Genomic DNA, 21,537 nt, shown 5'->3' on the forward strand with positions numbered 1-21,537 from the left:
GGTCTCCGGAGGAGAATGTCACACATGATGGCAGAGGCAACTGATAACTTGAAGGCTGGTCAAGCTCTTGTCAAAGATTGGCATGACCAGAAGGCTAACATGGTTAAGTTTACTCAAGACCAGCTTGTTCTTGTTATGGTCCCCACAAGGCAGAGGGCCTTGCAGGACAAATGGATAGGACCCTTCAAGGTTGTGGGTATACTTGGAGTGGTGAACTATCTGGTGGACTTAGACAAACCTAAGGAGGCTCCCAGAGTCTTTCACACCAACCGTTTGAAGGCATATGTCTCTCGATAGGAGCTTTGCTTCTAGCTTCAGCTCAGAAGGAGGTGAGTGAACCTCTGCTTGACTTCCACAGAGGTTTACCTTTAGATGAGCAAGTGGAAGGAGTTAATCTCTCTTCCAGTCTCACATCTGACCAGCAGGATGAGTGCAAGTTACTGTTGAATCAGTCTGCCTCCCTGTTCTCACTTTTACCAGGCTTAACCCCTTGGGACCAGCATGATATACTCACTGGTGACTGTTTGCCTGTCAAAAGCAGGGGTTTCAGAATGTCAGACAATGTCAGAACCCATATAAGGAATGAGGTCAACAAGATGCTTGATCTCGGGGTTATAGAGCCCTCTACTAGGCCATGGTCTAGCTGAGTTGTGCTTGTACCAAAGGCAGGATCCAAGGATTCGAGATTCTGCGTGGACTATAGAGCTCTGAATGCAGTCCCCACGACTGATGCCCATCCTTTAACTAGGACAGATGAGCTGGTGGACAAACTTGGTGCAGCCAAATACCTCAGCACATTTGAACTAACGTCAGGTTATTGGCAGATAGCCCTGACAGACCATGCCAAGGAGAAAACTGCATTTTCTACGCCAGCTGGCCTCTACCAATTCAAGGTAATGCCTTTTGGATTGAAAAATGCACCTGCTACATTTCAGAGGATGGTCAATCAAGTTCTGAATGGGATGGAGGACTTCTGCAGTGTTCAGCCCTACATGAAAGAACATATTGAACACCTAGACTGTGTATTGTAGGCTCTGGAACAGGCCCATCTGACCATAAAGGCAAGCAAATGTCAAATTGGTCAGAGTTCAGTGGTCTACCTTGGACATGAGGTAGGAGGAGGTGAAATAAGGCCATTGCCTTGCAAAGTACAAGCTGTACAAAACTGGGCCACCCCTACTACTCGAACCCAAGTGAGAGCCTTCTAAGGTCTCACTGGGTATTACAGGAACTTCATAGAGAACTATGGGACCATAGCTTCTCCATTGAATGTCATCTCCTCTCCCAAATTTCCTAAAAAGGTCAAGTGGAATGAGGAGTGCCATCAAGCCTCTGAAGGTCTGAAGAAAGCCCTTTGTCAAGCTCCAGTCTAAGAGTTCCTGACTATCACCAACCCTTCATTGTACAAACTGATGCTGCAAATGTAGGTATAGGTGTAGTCCTTAGTCAACTGGATGAGAAAGATAGGGAACACCCAATTTCTTTCATCAGCAGGAAGTTAAAGGATCCTGAAACAAGGTGGGCAACAATAGAATGTGAATGTTTTGCTATTGTGTGGGTGCTGAAGAGGTTTAGACCATTCTTGTATGGATCTACCTTCACCATTCAGACTGACCATCAACCATTGAGATGGCTGATGCAAATGAAAGGGGAAAACCCAAAGTTACTCAGATGGTCAATCTGCCTCCAAGGATTTGATTTTTCCATTGAGTACAGAGCAGGAAGTCACCACCAAAATGCTGATGGTCACTCTAGGGTGTTTTTAACCGACTAGAGGTATGAGAACCATCCAGGAGTGGATTAAATCCTCCTGTCCCTTAGTCTGGGGGGGTGAGTGTTAGGGAGAATTCTCATTTCATTGCTAATTTCCCTTACCAAGTTAGTCCCTCAGCAGCTTTGCTGGATCTCTGGAGTTGTTTCTTTCCACTTGGTAAGAGTGTGAGCTTTTCTCCCACTCTTACTTGTGTTTTGCTATGTGTTTTGACCTGTTTTTGTGATTGTGGGCTCTGGAGTACACCACTTCGGTAGCCCCCTTCTTTGTGTGTGTCACATAGCACCTTCTGTGCAGTGGCACAGGGTTGTCATTAAAACTTCCCAACTTTACCCTTTTCTGGGGGACTACTTTCCCCCATAAAAGGGTGAAGTTACCATTAACTTTACTTAGTCAAATTTAACCACAGATCCAGTACACACCATCTTACATGGAGTGCTGGAAGGGTTAACTCTTAACTCTTTTTATCTGTACCTCCTAGAGCATTGTTTCGCTCTTTTAACATTTAGACACGGCTGGTGGCAGTGGTATCTACCCTAAACTTCTACCGCGGTTATCTTATATAACCGTGGTAATATTGTAGGCTATTGTGTTCGCCTCAGAACTTAAATCCGCTTGACTAAATCCTTTTTCGTTTGGCTCTGGTGCATTTTTTTCGCCATTTCTTTTTGTTAAATACCTTCTTGTGTTTTACTTACTTTGCACGGCAAACTAGGTTTGCCTTCTTTGTTCACTGTCTTTTGGCGGGCTTCTACCTAGAAGCCCTCCTCAAGGCGCCTGGGTGTCTAGGTGGGCTGAATGTGAGGGAGGGGTGTAGTCACCCCCTGCACAGGGTATCCTAGGAAACCCAAGTCGCACTTTGTCATGATTGGGCAAGGTGGTTTTCCGGGCTGGACAACCCCACTGCTGGGTGATTGACAGCCAGACTGTGTGAATGGGGGTTTTTGCGCATAAAAGCAGGTCTCTTGGGCTGGAAGTCAGAGAGTCACCACTGGAACTACAAGGAACCGACGAGAAGTGGAGGAGGGTCGACTGCTGCAACTACCCCGTACCGGTGAAGGCCTGCTATAGTCCTGAGCTATCTACCCTTCAACGACTAAGAGGAGATCCAGTCTGGAGTCTTCTTCCCTTGAGCCTGGTGGGGATAACCAGCTCATCTTCTTCAGCCAGAGTTCGCCTTTGTGGTCGAAATCGCTGCACACTGCTGTAGTGGTCTGCGTAGCCACCTGAAGAACCTCTCCTGTTTTTAAGGAGCGCACCTTTTATTCGTTGTCGCTGCTGCTGGCCTCATCCCTGTGTGGTGCGGACCCCCTCATCGTCCTTCTTCGTGCTGAAGCTGCAGGAAAGCGTGGGTCTGCGGGAAACCAACAGGAACAACTGCCGTGGCATCAGCTTCGTTCTTTGAGAAAGGTACTGTCTCCGGTTTGAGGAATTTTGGGTGAAATCCCTATTTCTCTACTTTAAGGCTTGTCCTTACTTTTCCCTCCTTCTTATAACTTTTGCTCCCGAACATTGACAATATCAAAGTATTCTTGGCAACATTGAATCTCAAACTGTCCGACTGTGTGATCCTTGACAACAGGCACCCGGTGTCGCCTGACTTTGGCTCCAGCCCCTTGACTCTTGAATTCCTGTCTATGTGTGTTCTTCGATTTTGTCTGCCTAACCAACATATTGCCCTTGATTTTTGCCCCCAAATCTCTCTGGGTATCTCGGGTGCTAAGTGTGTTTTTACCCGGTTAGCATTTCTTGCAGCGGATACACGTTTATCTAGTAGACCTAACTGTCAAAAAGTGATCGCAATTGAATTCACGGTAACGTGTTCTGTTTCATAATACCGGTCCATTCAAATGCAGGGTACTTACCTCGAATAATACTGTACAATGTGAATTGGTTAGTTGTAGTATATTTTATGTGTGGTTTTTAAATTAATAGAAGTGTTGAGTTAATAACAAATGGTTTAAAAATAAATGTACTTATATTTTTTACCTGAAACTTTGAGTCAGTGTTTGCTTGAGTCACAGTAATTGTGGTCCCTTTGTGTAATCTCTGCTACTGCTCATATACTCTTGAGATAAGCCTGGCTGCTCCGCTACTGCTACCACTATAACCTAGTAGTACAGGCTTGTACCAAAGGTAAAACTTGTATTGCCACCTGTAGTCTTAATTGTGTGTAGTGGTCCCTAAGGGCACTGCACGGGATTCTGCCTAACATGCACCTACCTGGGCGCAAAGGGGAAATGCTGTACCACTGATAACCCCATTTCTTCCAGCAGAGTAGATCTTGCTCAATTTTGCTCTTGGGGACAACTTACAGATTTGGACCTAGGGAGCCGCAGCCACCAAGGAAAACAGTGAACCCCATGCATTTCCGAAAAGTAGACACTGGTGGGAATCCACAGAGATATGACTTGCGTGAATCACCCCAGAATTTATTAGCCACAATCCCTGCCAAAGTCCAAAATGTGGCAAAAAACCCACATTTTTCAGACATTTCCCTCTGCCAACCCACCAAAACATGCTGCCAACAACACATGTCCTACCTTCTCGGGTTCCCAAAGGTATCCCGAAAGAAACAGTATCTCGCATGTGTGGGTGCACCTACCTGGGCGCAAAGGGAAAAGGCTAAACCACTGGTGACCCCATGTCTTTCGGCAGAGCAGACTTTGCAGAATTTTGCGCTTATGGACAACCTAGAGATTTAGGCCTAGGGTGTCGCAGCCACCAATGAAAATGGGGAACCCGATGCATTCCCGAAAAGAAGGCACCGGTGGGAATCCACAAATGTCTGACTTTCACGAATCGCCCCAGAATTTATTACCCACAATCCCTGGAGAAGTCTGAAATTTGGCAAAAAAACCACAATGTTCAGACATTTGCCTCTGCCAACCCACCTAAACACACAGCTGTCAGGGAGAATTCTCAAGAATGTGCAGAGTTCCCTTACCTTTTGACACCCCCCAACAACTTTGCTGGATTTCTAGGATTTGATTTTTCTACCTGGGACAAGTGTGAGCCTTTTTTTTCCCACTCTTCCATGTATTTTGATGTGTGTTTTACTTTTGTGTTCTTTGGTTATGGAGTTTTAACACAACTCCATAGGCATCATATTTTACTGTGTGTCCCACAGCACCTTCAGTGCACTGGCACAGGGATGTCTTTAAGACTTTCCAAGGTTTAAATACCTTCTCTGGGACTGACTACTGTCTCCCAGGGCATTTAAAGTTAAATTGACTTTACTAGTCTCTTTCAATTTACGGACCCAGCCCACACTATCTTCCTATAGAGTGCTGGAGGGGTTGCCTAGCTTCCCCTGAGTCAAAACACTCATGGAGCAGTCAAATGTTACACTCTCCTACTTTAAATGGCTGGTGGCAGTGGTTTAGATCAAACTACCATGATTTTTCCCGACCGCGAACAACGGTAACTTAAAATCTGGTCAGCCATGTTTTTATTGCGCCCCAGACCTATCTGTAAAAACAGACTCCGGTCAACTTTTTTCGCCATTTCTTTTAGGAAAGGTCCTTCTTGTGTTTGTCTCTGCGTGCCAAACCATGTTTGGTCCCTTTGTTCATTGGCCTTTGGCGGACTTCAGTGCTGAAGCCCTCCTCTGTCAACTGAGTGTCTGGGATGGACAGGATATGAGGGAGGTGCCCGAAACTCCCTGTGCTTAGTCTCCTAGGAGACCTGAATGCACTCTTGCATGATTGGCCGGTTGGCTGTCCAGCAAGGACAGTCACGCTGCTCTGTGATTGACAGCCAGGCTGGAATTAAAGGGGGAAAACTGTTTAAAAGCAGGTTTCTGGGACTTTGAAAGCAGAGTCGACCACTGGAACGAAAAGAACCGAAGACGAGCTGAAGGAAGAGGACTGCTGCAGAAGCCCTGCAGCAGGTCTGAATTGCCTGAAACTCCATCGACAGAGAAGCCCTTCAAGGTTAACTTCTTCCCTTGAGTTTGGTGGGAACAACCAACTCTCAAGCCTCCTGGCCACCGTCCCCATCGTGGTCGAGTGCTGTTGAAAACCAGATAGCCAGGGTGAAGGAAACCAGCTTGTGGATTTTAAGGCACTCACACCTAAAACCGATGTTTTGCCAAGCTTGTGGCCTCATCTCTGGGCAGTGCAGGAACCTCTTGATGTCCTCCTTCTTGTCCACACGACTCAGGAACAGCGAGATCTGCTCGAACTGCCAGGAACAACTGCTTCAGCTACAGCTCTTCTTCCCTTTAAAGTTACTGTGCAAATGCGATCTTTTCGGCCACTGCGAAAGTTTGTGAAACTTTCCCCGACTTCGAAGTCTTGTCCTTCCCTAAACATTCGTCTAACTTTTCGCCTACCCAAATTCTTCTAAACTTCGTGGCAAAGACTTAACCGTTTACTACCAGAACTGTGCTATCCTATACAAAGACTCTGAACCATTGACTTTGGCCCAGGCCTATGAACTGAATTGCTGGTTGTAGTTCACTGAAACCCTTTGTCCTGCCTATGAAAGTATTTGTGCTACTGATTCTTATAACCTTGTCTTTTTACCCCTTTTAAAAGTATCTAAAGTGCCATTTTGTTCCCACTTCAGGAGAGCTTAACTTGTTCGTTAACTTATTTGTTGTGTATTTGTAGTATATTCGTATATGATATTGAGCTGCTCTTGCTAGTGTAATGTTTTCAAACTGCCTGTGGAAACAAATGTATATTCATTTACCAAGAAACCTTCAGTAAGTGTGTGTTTGAACCACTGTATTTGTTGGTCCTTTCTGTAACTTGTTCTACTGCTCACTAAACTCTTGAGATAAGTCTGGCTGCTCAGCCACTGCTACCACATAACTACCAAAGGTGACATTGGGCCTCATTCCGAGTACGGCGCTAACCAATGGCGCTATTAACGCCTTGGTTGACGCCGTACCCGGACCGGCAGCGCCTTGGTGGTTGGCGGAATTACCGCCCCATTCCAAGGTTGGCGGGGTGGTAATTCCCCAATCCCCATTTACCCTTCCCCATTCCCATTCTTGCCCCATAGGGCATAATGGGAGTGGGGAAGGCGTCAATTACGCCACCGTAAATTACGGTGGCGTAATTAACATCAAGGTCCCTTAGCGCCATGGTATTTAACGCCTGCTAAAAGCAGGTGTTAAAAGCACCATGGCGCTAAGGGAACTCGGAGTATGGCGGTAAGGGATTACCGCCACCGCTCTCGTTAGCGGTGGCCGCTATCCCTTACCGCCATACTCGGAATGAGGCCCATTGTACTGACACTCATAGTCTTAATTGCATGTAGTGTTCCCAAAGGGTACTGCATGTGATTCTGCCTAACACTGGTGGCAGGGTGGGATAAAATATACTTGTTACATTTAGAGTGCTAATCTTACCATTGTTCAAATAAGCCTCACAAGGCTAAGCAACACTAGATAAGCAATTGTTTTATCATTACTGATATGGAAAGCTACAGACAGGAGACCCTAGTCACTTTAACAGTTGATCAATTGAGAGATATGTGTAAAGCTAGAAATCTCACTTTAAAAGGCAAGAAGGGTGAATTAATAGAAAAGTTGTTAGAATACCTAAGTCTGAGGATTGGGTCTGAAATCCCCACCCCTGCGCAAATGTGGAAAATGTTGATGTGGATGAGAATATGTCAGAGCCCAACTCTAATGTCCCGCCTTGAAACACTTGTGTATAGGCGCGTTATAAATGCAATATCATATAATCATAATGTTATGGATGAGTTAGATGAGGCAGAAGAGTCTCACAATGTAGGCCCTGTTTTACCTCTACCTGCTCATAGGCCTCAACCTTTGACCACAGTGACCCCATCAGGTCCAACACTAAGTCCTGAATTTGTCTCTCTGGAAAAAATGAGACTGGAGTTAAAATTTTAAAGAATCCAAGCTCAATCTGAAAGTAAACACCAAGAACTTAAGCTCAGAGAAATTGAGATGAATCATGCACTTGAAATGAAAAAGTTGTCTCTTGAAACTGGTTCTCTCCCAGAGTCCTCTAGGTCTTCCAGTCCTAAGAGGTCTTGCATGCCCAACGATGCAGTAAGTATGTATGAGGTTAAGCTTGATATTTTGGATTGGTTGGCTGCTTTTGAATATAACCATGGGATTCAAGACATTACAGGGAATCAGTTGATTCCTTGGCTTTTTTGTCTAGGCTACCCCCTGTTGCAACTGATGTGGTAATGGAGTTGGGGGATATAGACAGAAAGGAGTATGAAACTGTGAAGCTAGCTTTGATAGCTAGATTTGGGAAGACCCCTTCTCAGTATCTTAAGAGGTTTAGAACCCTCAAAAAGCATGATGGTACCCCTTGGGCTACCTGGGTGACTGAATGTTTGAAAAACTTAGATGGATGGGTTAAGGGTTACAGAGTTAACACTTATGAAGGTATGAGGAATCTGTTCATGTTGGAATCTATTTATGATGCCTGCTCTCCTGAGCTGAGACAGCACTTGGCTGACTCTAAGGAAATTATTCCAAAGAAGTTAGGAAGGGCTGCTGACTTGTGGGTTGCCAACAGGGCTACTCACAAGGATTCTGGGGTAACTCAGAAAAAGGTTGAGGGAAAGCAGCACAAGAAAGATACCAAAGAGAATTCCAATACATCCACTCCAAAGGAGGGCCCCACACATAACAAGGGTAAGCCACAAGGGAAACCGAATCAGGCTAGTGTACCTCCTTGTACCAAACCAGAAGGAGGTCAGAACCAACCCCCATTCATAAAGACATTTGGTAAATGTTATGCTTGTGGGTCAACTGACCACGTGAAAGGGGATCCCAGATGTAAGGGTAAACCTTCAGGGATCCACACTGTTCCCTTAGCCTTCTCCCCAGAGGATGAAGTACCAATGGCAAGTGGAAACTTTAACTTACTGGCTGAGGAACCCATGAAAGTCTCAGCCAGTGTGTCTTTAGTATGCCTGGGTCTGTGGGAACAACAGAACTTAGATGTCTTTAATTCCATTCCAGACAATACTAAAGAGTATTACAAAGACAGTGTTCTTCTGAATGGTCAGGAAACCCCTGCAATCAGAGACACTGGGGCCAGCATAACTGTAGTTGATTAATTATTTTTAAGGTAGAGGATGTTGCTAAGGCACCCAAATTCCCAACTAAGCTTACTGGAGGCCCTGTCCAAATGCTTCCACAGTTACCAGCTCTCATCCAGTGCAATGACATGACTGTCAAGATACCCGTAAGCGTGCACAGTGAAGTACCTGGGAGAGTCCTGTTGGGGAATGACTTAAAAACTCTTGGAGTTGCATCAAGCACCCCCAGGCCTCCCAGCAAAAGGAAACAGGAGCAGACGAGGAAGGCCAGAGGTAGTACCTTGAAAGGCTCTCAAGAGGAGAATATAGAAGAAAATATAACTCCCAGTCCACAAGACTTACTGACTGCAATTTCAAAGAAGAAGGAGGAAAAGAGGAAAGCTAAAACCTCCAGGAAGAAACCAGCCAGCACTCCTGTGCTACCAACAAGGACATCCCAGAGATCACTGTCCAAAGTCACACCTGTGACTCCTCCACCAGCTGAGGCTGAGTGTGTGGAACAACCTTGTGTGGTTGAATCAGCTGCTGTGGAATCAGAGCTGGAAGAGGACCTTGCTCCTATTGGAGATCTGGATCCTGCAGACCATCCTAAACTGCCGTCTTTACTGGCAGAAGGTGGACCCTTTAGGGCAGACTACAGCAGAGGTCAAAGAGAGTGTCCTACTCTTGAAGGGCTTCACAAACAGACAGTTTCTCAGCTTGATGGGCAAGAGCCAGGGAAGCATAGGTTGTACTGAGAAGATGGCCTCTTCTACAGTGAACCGACTGAGTCTATTCCAGCAGAGTACAGAAGACTTGTAGTGCCTCTTGAAAGCATACTCCAGTTCCTACAGTTAGCCCATGAGATACCTTTGGCTGGTCACTTAAGTTTTAAGAAGACCAAGGAAAGGCTATCTTTATATTTCTACTGGCCTAAGTTGGGGTCTGATGTAGATAAGTTCTGTAGGAGCTGTCACACTTGCCAAACCTCTGGCAAGAGTGGAGCCAAGAATGTGGCACCCTTGGTGTCTCTCCCAGTGGTGGGAGTCCCTTTTGAGAGGGTAGGAATCAACATTGTTGGTCCCTTAGACCCTCCAACATCTTCAGGAAACAGGTTTAGCTTGGTTGTAGTAGACCATGCTACTAGGTATCCTGAAGCCATACCTATGAGGACTGTTACAGCTCAGGCTGTTGCTAAGGCCCTACTTGGTATTTTTACCAAGGTATGTTTTCCTGCAGAAGTTATCTCTGACAGAGGGTCCAATTTAATGTCCCACTACATGCAGGCCATATGGAAAAACTGTGGAGTAACTTGCAAGTTCTTAACTGCCTACCATCCTAAGAAAAATGGATTGGTAGAGTTGTTCAACCGTACAATGAAGAGCATGAGAGGTGCTTTAGAAGAACCCCTTAGAAGCAAGTGCGACCTTCTAATGCCATGCTTTCCATTTGCTTATAGAGAAGTCCCTCAGGAGGGAGTTGGATTTAGTCCCTTTGTGCTTCTCTATGGCCATCTAGTTAGAGGCCCCTTGGCCCTAATTAAGGAGGGGTTGGAGAGTGCTCCTTCCCCCAAGCCAGTGAGAGTCACTGACTATGTGATAGGTCTCCGGAGGAGAATGTCACACATGATGGCAGAAGCATCAGGCTCTGGTGAAGCATTGGCATGACCAGAAGGCCAACATGGTTGACAAGATCAGCTAGTTCTAGTTATGGTACCTACAAGGTAGAGGGTCTTACAGGACAAATGGATAGGACCCTTCAAAGTTGTGGGTAAACTTGGAGAGGTCAACTATCTAGTAGACTTAGGCAATCCTAAGGAGACTCCCAGAGTCTTTCACACCAACCGTCTAAAAGCTTATGTCTCAAGACCAGAAGTGGGAGCTTTGCTTCTAGCTTCAGCTCAAGAGGAGGTGGAGAGTGAACCTCTACCTGACCTACTCAGAGGCCAGCCTTTAGATGAGAAAATAGAAGGCGTTAATCTCTCTTCTAATTTGACACCTGAACAACAGGAGGAGGGAAAGTTTCTGTTAAATCAGATTGCCTCCATGTTTTCACTATCACCAGGCTTGACCCCTCGGGGCCAGCATGATATTCACACTGGTGACTGTTTACCTGTTAAAAGCAGAGGTTACAGGATGTCAGATCATGTAAGATCCCCCACAAAGGAGGAGCTCAACAGCATGTTTGATCTCGGGGTAATAGAGCCCTCTACAAGTCCTTGGTCTAGTCCAGTTGTTCTAGTACCAAATGCAGGATCCAAGGAGTTGAGATTCTGTGTGGACTATAGAGCTCTTAATGCAGTCACCAAGACTAATGCCCACCCTTTACCAAGAACAGATGAACTGGTGGACAAACTTGGTTCAGCCAAGTACCTCAGTACATTTGATCTCTCTTCAGGCTATTGGCAAATAGCACTGACAGACTATGCCAAGGAGAAAACTGCATTCTCAACCCCAGCAGGCCTCTACCAGTTTAAGATAATGCCTTTTGGACTAAAGAATGCACCTGCTACATTCCAAAGGATGGTTAGCCAGGTTCTTAATGGGAGGGATGACTTCTGCATGGCCTACTTGGATGACATTGCAGTGTTCAGCCCTACTTGGAAAGAACATTTTGACCACTTAGGATATGTATTGCAGGCTCTTGAGCAGGCCCATCTGACCATAAAGGCTAGTAAATGTCCAATTGGTCAGAGTAAACTGGTCTACCTTGGACACTAGGAGGAGGTGAAATCAGGCCATTGCCTAGCAAAGTACAAGTTGTACACAACTGGGCCACCCCTACTACTCAAACCCAAATGAGAGCCTTCCTAGGTCTCACTGGTTAATATAGGAACTTCATAGAGAACTATGGGACCATAGCTTCTCCCTTGAATGTGGTCTCTTCTCCCAAATTCCCTAAAAAGGTCAGGTGGAATGAGGAGTGCACGCAAGCATTTGAAGGCCTAAAGAAAGCCCTTTGTCAAGCTCCAGTCCCAAGAGCTCCTGACTATAACCAAACCTTCAGTGTGCAGACAGAGGCTTCAAATACAGGTATAGGTGCAGTTCTAGGTTAGCTGGATGAGAAAGGTAGGGAGCACCCCATTTGCTTCACCAGCAGGAAGCTGAAGGAACCTGAACCAAGGTGGGCAACCATTGAAAGAGAATGTTTTGCTATTGTGTGGTCACTGAAGAAGTTTAGACATACTTGTATGGATCTACTTTTGTGATTCAGACTGACCACCAACACTTGAGATGGTTGATGCAAATGAAAGGGGAAAACCCTAAACTACTGAGATGGTCAATCCGGCTGCAAGGGTTTGATTTTACCATTAAACACAGGTCTGGGTGTCACCACCAAAATGCTGATGGTCTCTACAGGATGTTTGACCGACTGGAGTAGGGAGATTCATCCAGGAGTGGATTAAATCCTCATCCTCCTGTCCCTTAGTCTGGGGGGGTGGGGACAAGTGTTAGGGAGAATTCTCAAGAATTTGCTAATTTCCCTTACCTTTTGAGACCCCCAGCAACTTTGCTGGATTTCTAGGATTTGATTTTTCTACCTGGGAAGAGTGTGAGCCTTTTTTTTCCCACTCTTCCATGTATTTTGATGTGTGTTTTATTTTTGTTTTCTTTGGTTATGGAGTTTTAACACAACTCCATAGACATCATCTTTTACTGTGTGTCACACAGCACCTTCAGTGCAGGGCAAAGGGATGTCTTTCAGACTTCCCACAGTTTAAATACCTTCTCTCGGACTGACTACTGTCTCCCAGAGCATGTAAAGTTAAATTGACTTTGCTAATCTCTTTAAATGTACAGACCCAGCACACACTATCTTCCTATAGAGTGCTGGAGGGGTTGCCTAGCTTCGCCTGAGTCAAAAAACTCATGTAACAGTCAAATGTTACCCTTTCCTACTTTAAATGGCTGGTGGCAGTGGTTTAGATTAAACTACCATGATTTTTCCCGACCGCGAACAACGGTAGCTAAAAATCGGGTCAGCCATGTTTTCCAATATGGTGCCCCAGACCTATCTGAAAAAACAGACTCCGGTCAACTTTTTTTGCCATTTCTTTTAGGAATGTTCCTTTTTGTGTTTTTCTCTGCGTGCCAAACCAGGTTTGGTCCCTTTGTTCATTGCCCTTTTGCGGACTTTAGTGCTTAACCCCTTCTCTGGCGCCTGAGTGTCTGGGATGGACAGGATGTGAGGGAGGTGCCCGAAACTCTATGTGCTTAGTCTCCTATGAGACCTGAATGCACACTCACGTGATTGGCCGGCTGGCTGTCCGGCAAGGACAGCCATGCTGCTGTGGGATTGACAGCCAGGCTGGAATGAATGGCGGAAATCTGTTTAAAAGCAGGTCTCTGGAACTTGGAAAGCAGAGTTGACCACTGGAACGAAAGAACCGAATACGAGCTGAAGGAAGAGCACTGATGCAACTCCTGGACGACCGGTGAAGCTGCAGGTCCGAATTGCCTGAAACTCCATCGACAGAGAAGCCCTTCAAGGTTAACTTCTTCCCTTGAGTTTGGTGTTGTTGTGAAGTCCAGGCCAGACTGGCTGGAGCCTTCCCAGTGACTGTATGTTGTGGGTATACCCTGTGGGAGGGACCTGGGTGAATGGAGTGTTTGACCAATATGCACTTCTTGTTGTGGATGTCTGGTTTCTAGTATGAAACGCAATGACTGAGACAGCCCTGCCCGAAACTGGTTTGAATGCAATGTGTAGTGTTGAATGGCTGGGTTCTTGTCCCAATACAGATTCCTTGTTGTGAGTGTCTGAGAGGGAGGAGTATAGCCTGAATGCACTGTATGACAGATTGGCTGACTGACTGCTGAATGCCCTTCTAAGTGATTGGTTGCCTGAGTGTGACCCAGCAGAATGAATGGGAGATCAACTAATATATCTGGGGTCCTCTCACTGCTAGCAATCGTTCAGAAGCTGAAGTTGAAACTGATGCTTAATCTCGAAGGCAAGCCTGAAGGAGAAGGTTGGCTGCTGTCTCCCTTCGCTGAAATCCGAAAGCCGAAAGCTGTCAAGACTGATTCAAGAGAGGACCTGGTTAGGCGCCATCTTCCCATGCTCCGAGGCTCCGAGGCACCATCGAGCACCGCTAACCTTCGCCGAAGCTCCCTGGAAGTCAGACACTTGACAGGCTGCCGACTGGAGACAGGGGCCGCCGAGGAGAACGAAGATAAGCACCGGACATTCCGTCCACAGTCGTCGACCAGCGGTCGCAAGTTTGCTGTAACTGCTGGAGGCCCGTCGAAGCCGTGTTGCCCAGAAGAGGGGACCGCTTGACGCCGTGCCACTGATGACTGGAGCCGCACGCTCCTTTGCCTAAGACTTCTGATTCACGGATGCGCTCGTCCGCACCGCCGCCCGCCTTATCTCGCCGGAGAAGGCCAGGCCGTCGACGTCCTGAGGAGCATCCGCCAGTGGGTTTCCCGCCACCCAAAGACAGTAGAGACGCCGGACTACTCGATGCCCTTGCTGGGCCACAGTTCTTCACAAACTCTTTGCGGTCCTGAACTATCGACATCGCTGTGCCCCGCATGCCTCTTCCTTGTAGGACGTCTTCGCTCCGTCGTCAACGATCACTGCTGGGACCGAAGCTGCCGCCTCGACGCCGAGTTCACTTTCTACAAGGGATCTCGAAGATCCGTGGCTCCTGCTTTAAAGGGAGCCGCTCAAGAAGGATCCGACGATGACCCGTCGTAGAGCTCTGCTATTCCAGGTACATTGGGGTGGTAGAAACATTGTAGAAGGAACTAAGACTTATAGAACAATATATGGACTGGGCTTGTGATATCCTTATTTTACAGGTTGCCAAAGCGGGGGGATCTCCACACAGAATTGTGTCTAGGTAATGGAGCCAGTATTATGCCAGTTGTTCTAACCAACTGCTTCCCTCCTATATCTATTGTTGGTTACCTTTAAGTGATTTGTGTGACATTTAACCAAAGTACAGTTGATGCACTTTAATGAAATCTGATAATAATTGTGGTACCACTTAGAACTGTATATATTTGCCATTGTAGATTAACTGAGCACAAAGTGAGTTATTGTGATTGTGTATATAACCTTGAACCTTAATTATATAAAGACTGTGTTTTAACTAATATAGTGTGTGGACATTCCTCTGTGGGGGTTTGGGGACTACACTGTACTTAAGAACCAGCCTGTATCACCTCCTGAGAAGGTAGGCCTTGATTGCTCATCCATTGCTACCGTAATAGAGAATCTTGGCTGGGGTCCTCTGTGCCTCTCCTCTACCATATAGAGAGCATAAGTAAAGACCCCCCCTCCAGTCTTTACACTGGTGGCAGCGGTGGGATGCTTATGGTTTTAAGAATCAGTGTATAACTGTGCCACTTATAAAATATCTGGACTTATTTAATTGAGGTTTAGTTGTGTACAAGATAACTGCATTACAAGCAATGGAATCTATTGCAAATGGTAAATTGACTAGGATGAGCTTAGAGGCTCTCCATAGTGCTTGTGAAGCCAGGGAGTTAGACTTTGAAGATAAGTGTAGGGCTGAGCGGATAGCTGCCCTGGTGGACTACCAGACTGATGGTGAAATTCTTGAAGGGGGGGATGCAACCAATGAGAACTCTGCCCCTGGGGTTGTTGCTGAATCTGAATCTGGGAATGCCACCATTCCTGCTGCCTCTGTTCCGAACCCCAGCACTGCTCTTCAGAGGGAGGCCCTGAAGATAGAACTTTTAAAATTGGAGCAACAACGGGAACAGTCTTCCAATACAAACAGTTGGAAACAGAAGCTGAGTTGAAGAAAGAGGTGTTGGCACAGCAAGTGGTACTCAAAGATAGGGAGACTGAGCACCAGAGAATCCAGCTAGATAAAGCTAGAGTGGAGACTTCAGCTAAACCAGTTGAGAGTGGCAGGTCCCCAGCCACCAAGTTTATGAAAGATTTGGTTGGTGTGTTTGTGGAGGGTTCTGATATCATCCAATGGATTGAAGCGTTTGAAATGGCTTGTGCAATTCATGATGTAGATAAAAGAGATTGGGCTAAGTGCATATTAAGCAGAGTGCCTGGATATGACTGTATTCTGAAACTGAGTGAGGAAGAAAGGGGTCAGTATGAGTGCATGAAGTCTGCTTTGATTGGCAAGTTTGTCAAGACACCTACCCAATACCTTAAAAAGTTCAGGGATTTTAAGAAAAGAGAGAATGTGTCTTGGGTTGACTGGGTGAGTGCTGCGCACATGAACATGATGGGGTGGATTGATGTATACAAGTTGAAAACTTTTGTGGAATTGTCCCACCTCTTGTTTTTTGAGCATTTTTCTGAAGCCTGTTCACCAGAGCTGCGTCAGTATGTTGCTGATCAGAACATTTTGGATCCCTTTAAGCTGGCCAGGCTGGCTGACAAGTGGGTCTCCCACAGGGTGTCCCCTAAGGACTCCAGTGGGAAGGACAAGGACAAAGAAAAGGGGACCTCTCAGAAAGCTGAGGAGTCCCAAAAGCAATCACAGTCTGGTAAACCAAAACCTTCCTCTCCTAAGACCCAAAAATCTAACAGGGATAAGTCATCTGTGGGTGGGAATTAGAGTAGTTGGTCCACCTGCTGCAAAGCAGGCTCCCAGTGGTTCCAATACCGTACCCCGCATTCCTGGAACTCGTTGGGACTGTGGGGCTCTGGATCACAAGAAGGGAGACCCCAACTGTAAAGGTAAGGCACTTGGAGTCCAGACTGTCAGCCTGGAGGTGGATGCCACTGTCCTCCCCTCCTCTACAGGGATCACATTCAATGCTCCTGTAGAGATTTCCTTAGTGTCCTTTGGGGCCTGGGACCAGTACACAGAAGTACTAGTGACAATCCCACAGAACGTCCGTAGGTTTTTGAGAAGTGTCCTCTGGAATGGCCAGCCTTCTACTGGCTTGAGAGACACTGGGGCAAGCATGACAGTGGTGGACAGGACCCTGCTCAAGCCAGAGGACTATGTAGCTCTGAGAACCACCAGGTTAGTTGGTGGGCCTCCCAAGTTATCGCCTGTAGCCCTAGTCACACTCATGATTGGAGACAAGACAGCAAGGCTTCCTGTCCTGGTTCAGGACAATGTCCCTGCTAACATTCTGTTAGGAAATGATCTAGTAGAGTTGGGGTTGATCTCGGATGGTCTACCCATGACTGCTGCTGCAGTCACTAGGTCACAGGTGACACAGGGTCTGGCTGTGAGTCAGGTACCCAAGGCAAAGGCGAGGCCTAAGGCAAGGAGACGGAAGAACAAGAAGGCCACCTCTGTGAAGGGGGCTCCTTCTCTTCCTGCTGTTCCTACAGCACCCATTGGGATCCATGCTCCGGACGGGCTGGGTCATGTGGAAAACCCAAACTTAAGTCCTGAGGGAGAAGAGGCAGAAGACCGTCCTGCGGGAGAGGTGCTAAACCCGGAGGACAACCCTGACCTTCAATGCCTGTTGGCTGAAGGGGGACCGTCCCGGGCTGACTTCTGTAAGGGTCAGAGAGAGTGCCACTCTCTCGACGGTGTGAGGAAACAGGCCCTGTCCCAGACACAAGGAGAAGTGCCTAGGACATTCCGGATCCATTGGGAGGGTGAGCTCCTTGTTAGTGAGCCCACTAAGCCTGAACCATGTGCCCTCAAGAGGTAGGTGGTACACCAGGTTCACAAGCCCTTCCTGCTTCAGTTGGCGCTTGAGGTGCCCTTAGCTGGTCATTTTGGTACCAAGATGATAGGCAGAATTATATGCAGTACCCTTTTCTGAACACCACACACAATTGAGACTACAAGTGACAGTACAAATTCACTTTGGTACAAGCCTGCATACACAGTAAAGTGGTAGCGATGGCTGAGCAGCCAGACTTATCTCAAGAGCAAGTGAGCAGTATCAATAGTTGCACAAAGGACAGCAATTACAATGATTCAAACAAACACTGACTCAAGGTTTCTGAGTAAAAGAATATACATTTATTTACACATTAGTTGTAAAACAGTTCACTACAGTAAAGCAGTTGAAAAATCACATTACTAATACATCACACCACTCCCAATAGATTCTGGACAAGTTAAACTCAAAATGAAGTGTGAGCAAAATGGCACTCCAGCAATTTAAAAAGGGAGGGAAAGACAAAGTTAGATATAAATTGGGCAGCACCAACAGATAAGTAAGAAGGGCAATCTAGAAAGAGGAACTACAGTGATGGAATCAGATAAAAAAGGCTTAGGGCCAAAGTCAATAGGACAAAAGTCTTTTGCTCAAGATCACACGGTTCAGGGTAGTTCACGGTTAAGTCTTTGCCAAGAGTTCCGGACGAAGTTGGTCAGCAGAAAAGTTAGTTTAAAGAGAAGAGAAGGACAAGCCCTCGGATTGGCGAAAGGTTTCACACACCTTCACTGTGGCTGAACCAAACAAACAACCGGATTTACACAGTACCTTTAAATGGAGAAGAAGTTGTAGCTGACGTTCCTGGCAGGTCCTGCAGGCTCACGGTTACTGAAGTGACTGTTGGATTGACATGAAATAGGAAGACTGGAGGGTCCTGCACTGCCCAGGGAAGAAACCAGCAGCAGAGCAAAGCAAAAAATAAAAGGTGCGCTCCTTAAAACCCAGGCAGGGTCCGACCTTCCTGACTATCCGGCCCACTGTAGCTCTGTACAGCGAAATCGACCAGAGGAGGGAGTCCTGGCTTGTAGTTTGGGCGAACTGGTTGGTCCCACCAGCTCAGGCGAAGAAGATTCCTGGAGGATCCTCTCTGTCGTTGGAGTCTGAAGATTCGGACCTGCAGCAGGGCTTCACCGGGTGGTTCAGTCGTTATAGGGGTTCTCTTCCATCAGCTCCTCGTCGGTTCTTTCGTTCCAGTGGTGACTCTGACTTCCAATCCCAAGAGACCTGCTTTTTATGCAATTTTCACCCATTCACACAGCCTGGCTGTCAATCACACAGCAGGGTGGCTGTCCCGGCGGGACAGACACCTTAGCCAATCAAACAGGAGTGCGACTTGGGTTCCCAAGGGAACTCATGGCAGGGATCCTAAAACCCCTCCCTCACATCCTGCCTACCCAGACTTTCAGGCCCCTAAGGATGGCTTCTGTGTAGAATCCCGCGAAAGGACGGTGAACAAAGGAACCAAACCCTGGTTTGGCACGCAGAGAAAAACACTAGAAAGACTTTTACAAAAAGAAACGGCGAATAAACCCAGCCGGAACCAAAATAAAACGTATATGGTTTAGAGGGTTTAAGTTCGAGGCTACCAAGATAGCCTAAAACACTACCAATGTTATTTAAGATAACTGCGGTAGGAAAAATAGGGTAGTTACTGTGAAGACCGGAGGGGGGTCTGTACTTCCGCTCTCTATATGGTAGAGGGGAGGCACAGAGACCCCTGCCAAGATTCTTTATTATGGTAGCAATGGACAAGCAATCAAGGCCTAGCTTCTCGGGAGGTGATGCAAGCTGGTTCTTAAGTACAGTGTAGTCCCCAAGCACCCACAAAGGAATGTCCACACACTGTATCGTTTAAAACACAGGGCCTCATTACAACTCAGGCGTTAAGGGTTAACGCCGTCGTTAACCCTTAACGCCTGATTCCAATTTTAACTGCTGCTGTTAGCAGGCGTTAAAATCCATGGTGCTAAACCGCCTTGGTGCTAATTACGGCACCGTAATTTACGGTGCCGTAATTAGCGCCTTCCCCACTCCCATTATGCCCTATGGGGCAAAAATGGGAATGGGGAAGGGTAAATGGGAAATGGGGATTTACCGCCCCACTCACCTTGGAATGGGGCGGTAAATCCGCCATCCACCATGGTGTAAACGTAGTTTACACCATGGTGGTAAAGTTGGTGTACTTACCGCCTGGGTCGTAATGACCCCAACAGTCTTTATATAATTAATATTCAAGGTCATATACACTATCACGATAACTCACTTTGTACTATGAAAATCAACAATGGTAAATATATGCAATTCTAAAGTGGTACCACTAACGTTATCAGATCTCATTAAAGTGCATACAGTCAGAATGATACACAGATCAAAATAAAGAGGAAACCAGCAGTAGAGAGAGGAGGGAAACAAGATGGTTGAACAATTGGCAGAGCACTGGTAACTACCGTTAAACACAGCTCTGTGTTGAGATCCCCCTACCTGGGCAACCTGTAGAAGAAAGATACAAGCCCAGTCCATATATTGTTCACACTAGACTTTCCAATAGGTCTGCAACCCAAAAGTACCTTGGTGTTGTAGCATTCCTTGTTGGGGAATCGACGGCCCTTTTTGAGTGCCCTCCCTTTCATACAGGAGTCACGGGTCATCAAACGTCCGACGGAGAACAGGTCGAGCTATGACGGTGAAGTGGCCGCGTCGTTCCTAGCGGTGCTCGTTAACGGGGAAGCGTAAACATCCTGCCAGGAAGAGGCGTGCGGTGCACCTCGCTGTCGATAGTTCAGAACTGCAAAGAGTTTGAAGAACTGTGGCCCAGCAAGGCCGTCGAGTCGTTGGCGTCTCTGTGGTGTTTGGGTGGCGGGAAACCCACCGGTGGATGCTCTTCGGCGCGTCGCCGGTCAGGCCTTCTCCAGCAGGATACAGCGGCGACGATGCGGACGAGAGCGCCCTTGGATCAATGAAGTTCTTAGGCAAAACGGGAGCACAGCGGATCCAGTCGGCGGCGGCGGTCGGCGACAGTGGCGGACAACAGTCCGGGCGCTTCTCCTTGGAGTTCCGCAGCAATCCCCGTATCGGGTTGGCAGCCTGTTGAAGGTCTGTCTACCAGGGAGCTTAGGCAAAGATCAGCTGTGCACGATGGTCCCTTGTAGCTCGGGAAGAAGGTGCCTTACCAGGTCCTCTCTGGGTCAGTCCTTGAAGGCACAGCAGCTTTCAGATTGATGAAGGAGAGCAACAGCAATTCTTCTCATCCAGCAGGGCTTCAAGATCATGCTTCAGTTACTCGTCGTAGTGGACTTCAGGACTTCAGCTTCTGAACACGATTCCTAGCAGTGAGAGGTCCCTAGATATACTGTTGATCTCCCATTCATTCCGCTGGGTCACACTCAAGCATCCAATCACGACTAAGGGCATTCATGCAGGCAGGCAGCCAATCAGGCACGCAGTGCATTCAGGCGATTCACTTCTCTCCAGACACTCACAACATGTTATGTGTATTGGGACGAGTACCGAGCCATTCAACACTCCAAACTGCATTCATACCGGTTTCGGGCAGGGCTGTCTCAGTCATTGTGTTAACCACCAGATACTAGACACCCATAACATAGAATGCGTATTCGTCACACACCCCATTCACCCAGGTCCCACCCACAGGTGTACCCACAACATACGGTCATTGAGAAGGCTCCAGCCAGTCTGGTCGGCACTTTCCCACACTACCATATATGGAACTTCAACCCAACAGCCAGTCAGGGGGAAGGGACAGAGGCAGGGCTTCCCGGGACTTCGGGAAGATCAAGGTAACAGGTGATGGAAGGCGAAAGGCCATGAGGGCCATTTTGTCTCCATCCGGAATCTACCGATGCCAATGACAGGGCCTGGGCATCCCAAAATGGAGAACGCTCAGGGCACCAGTCATTTCAGCACAGAGCTGCCACCAGCCCGTTCCCTGCTCTGTGGGTCATGCACAGGTGCCCAAAAACATACACTAGGGTCACAGGGTTGTACCCCTACCCATGGGTGCCATAAGGGTATCCCATGGGTCTGTTCACCAAACCACAAGAGAGAGCTGCACCGCCAGGAGTCCCAAATTAACTCCTGCGTGGAAAACAC

Source organism: Ambystoma mexicanum, chromosome 9 (assembly GCF_040938575.1).
Source record: "Ambystoma mexicanum isolate Mex_15411 chromosome 9, UKY_AmexF1_1, whole genome shotgun sequence".
In the NCBI taxonomy this organism is placed as follows: domain Eukaryota; kingdom Metazoa; phylum Chordata; class Amphibia; order Caudata; family Ambystomatidae; genus Ambystoma; species Ambystoma mexicanum.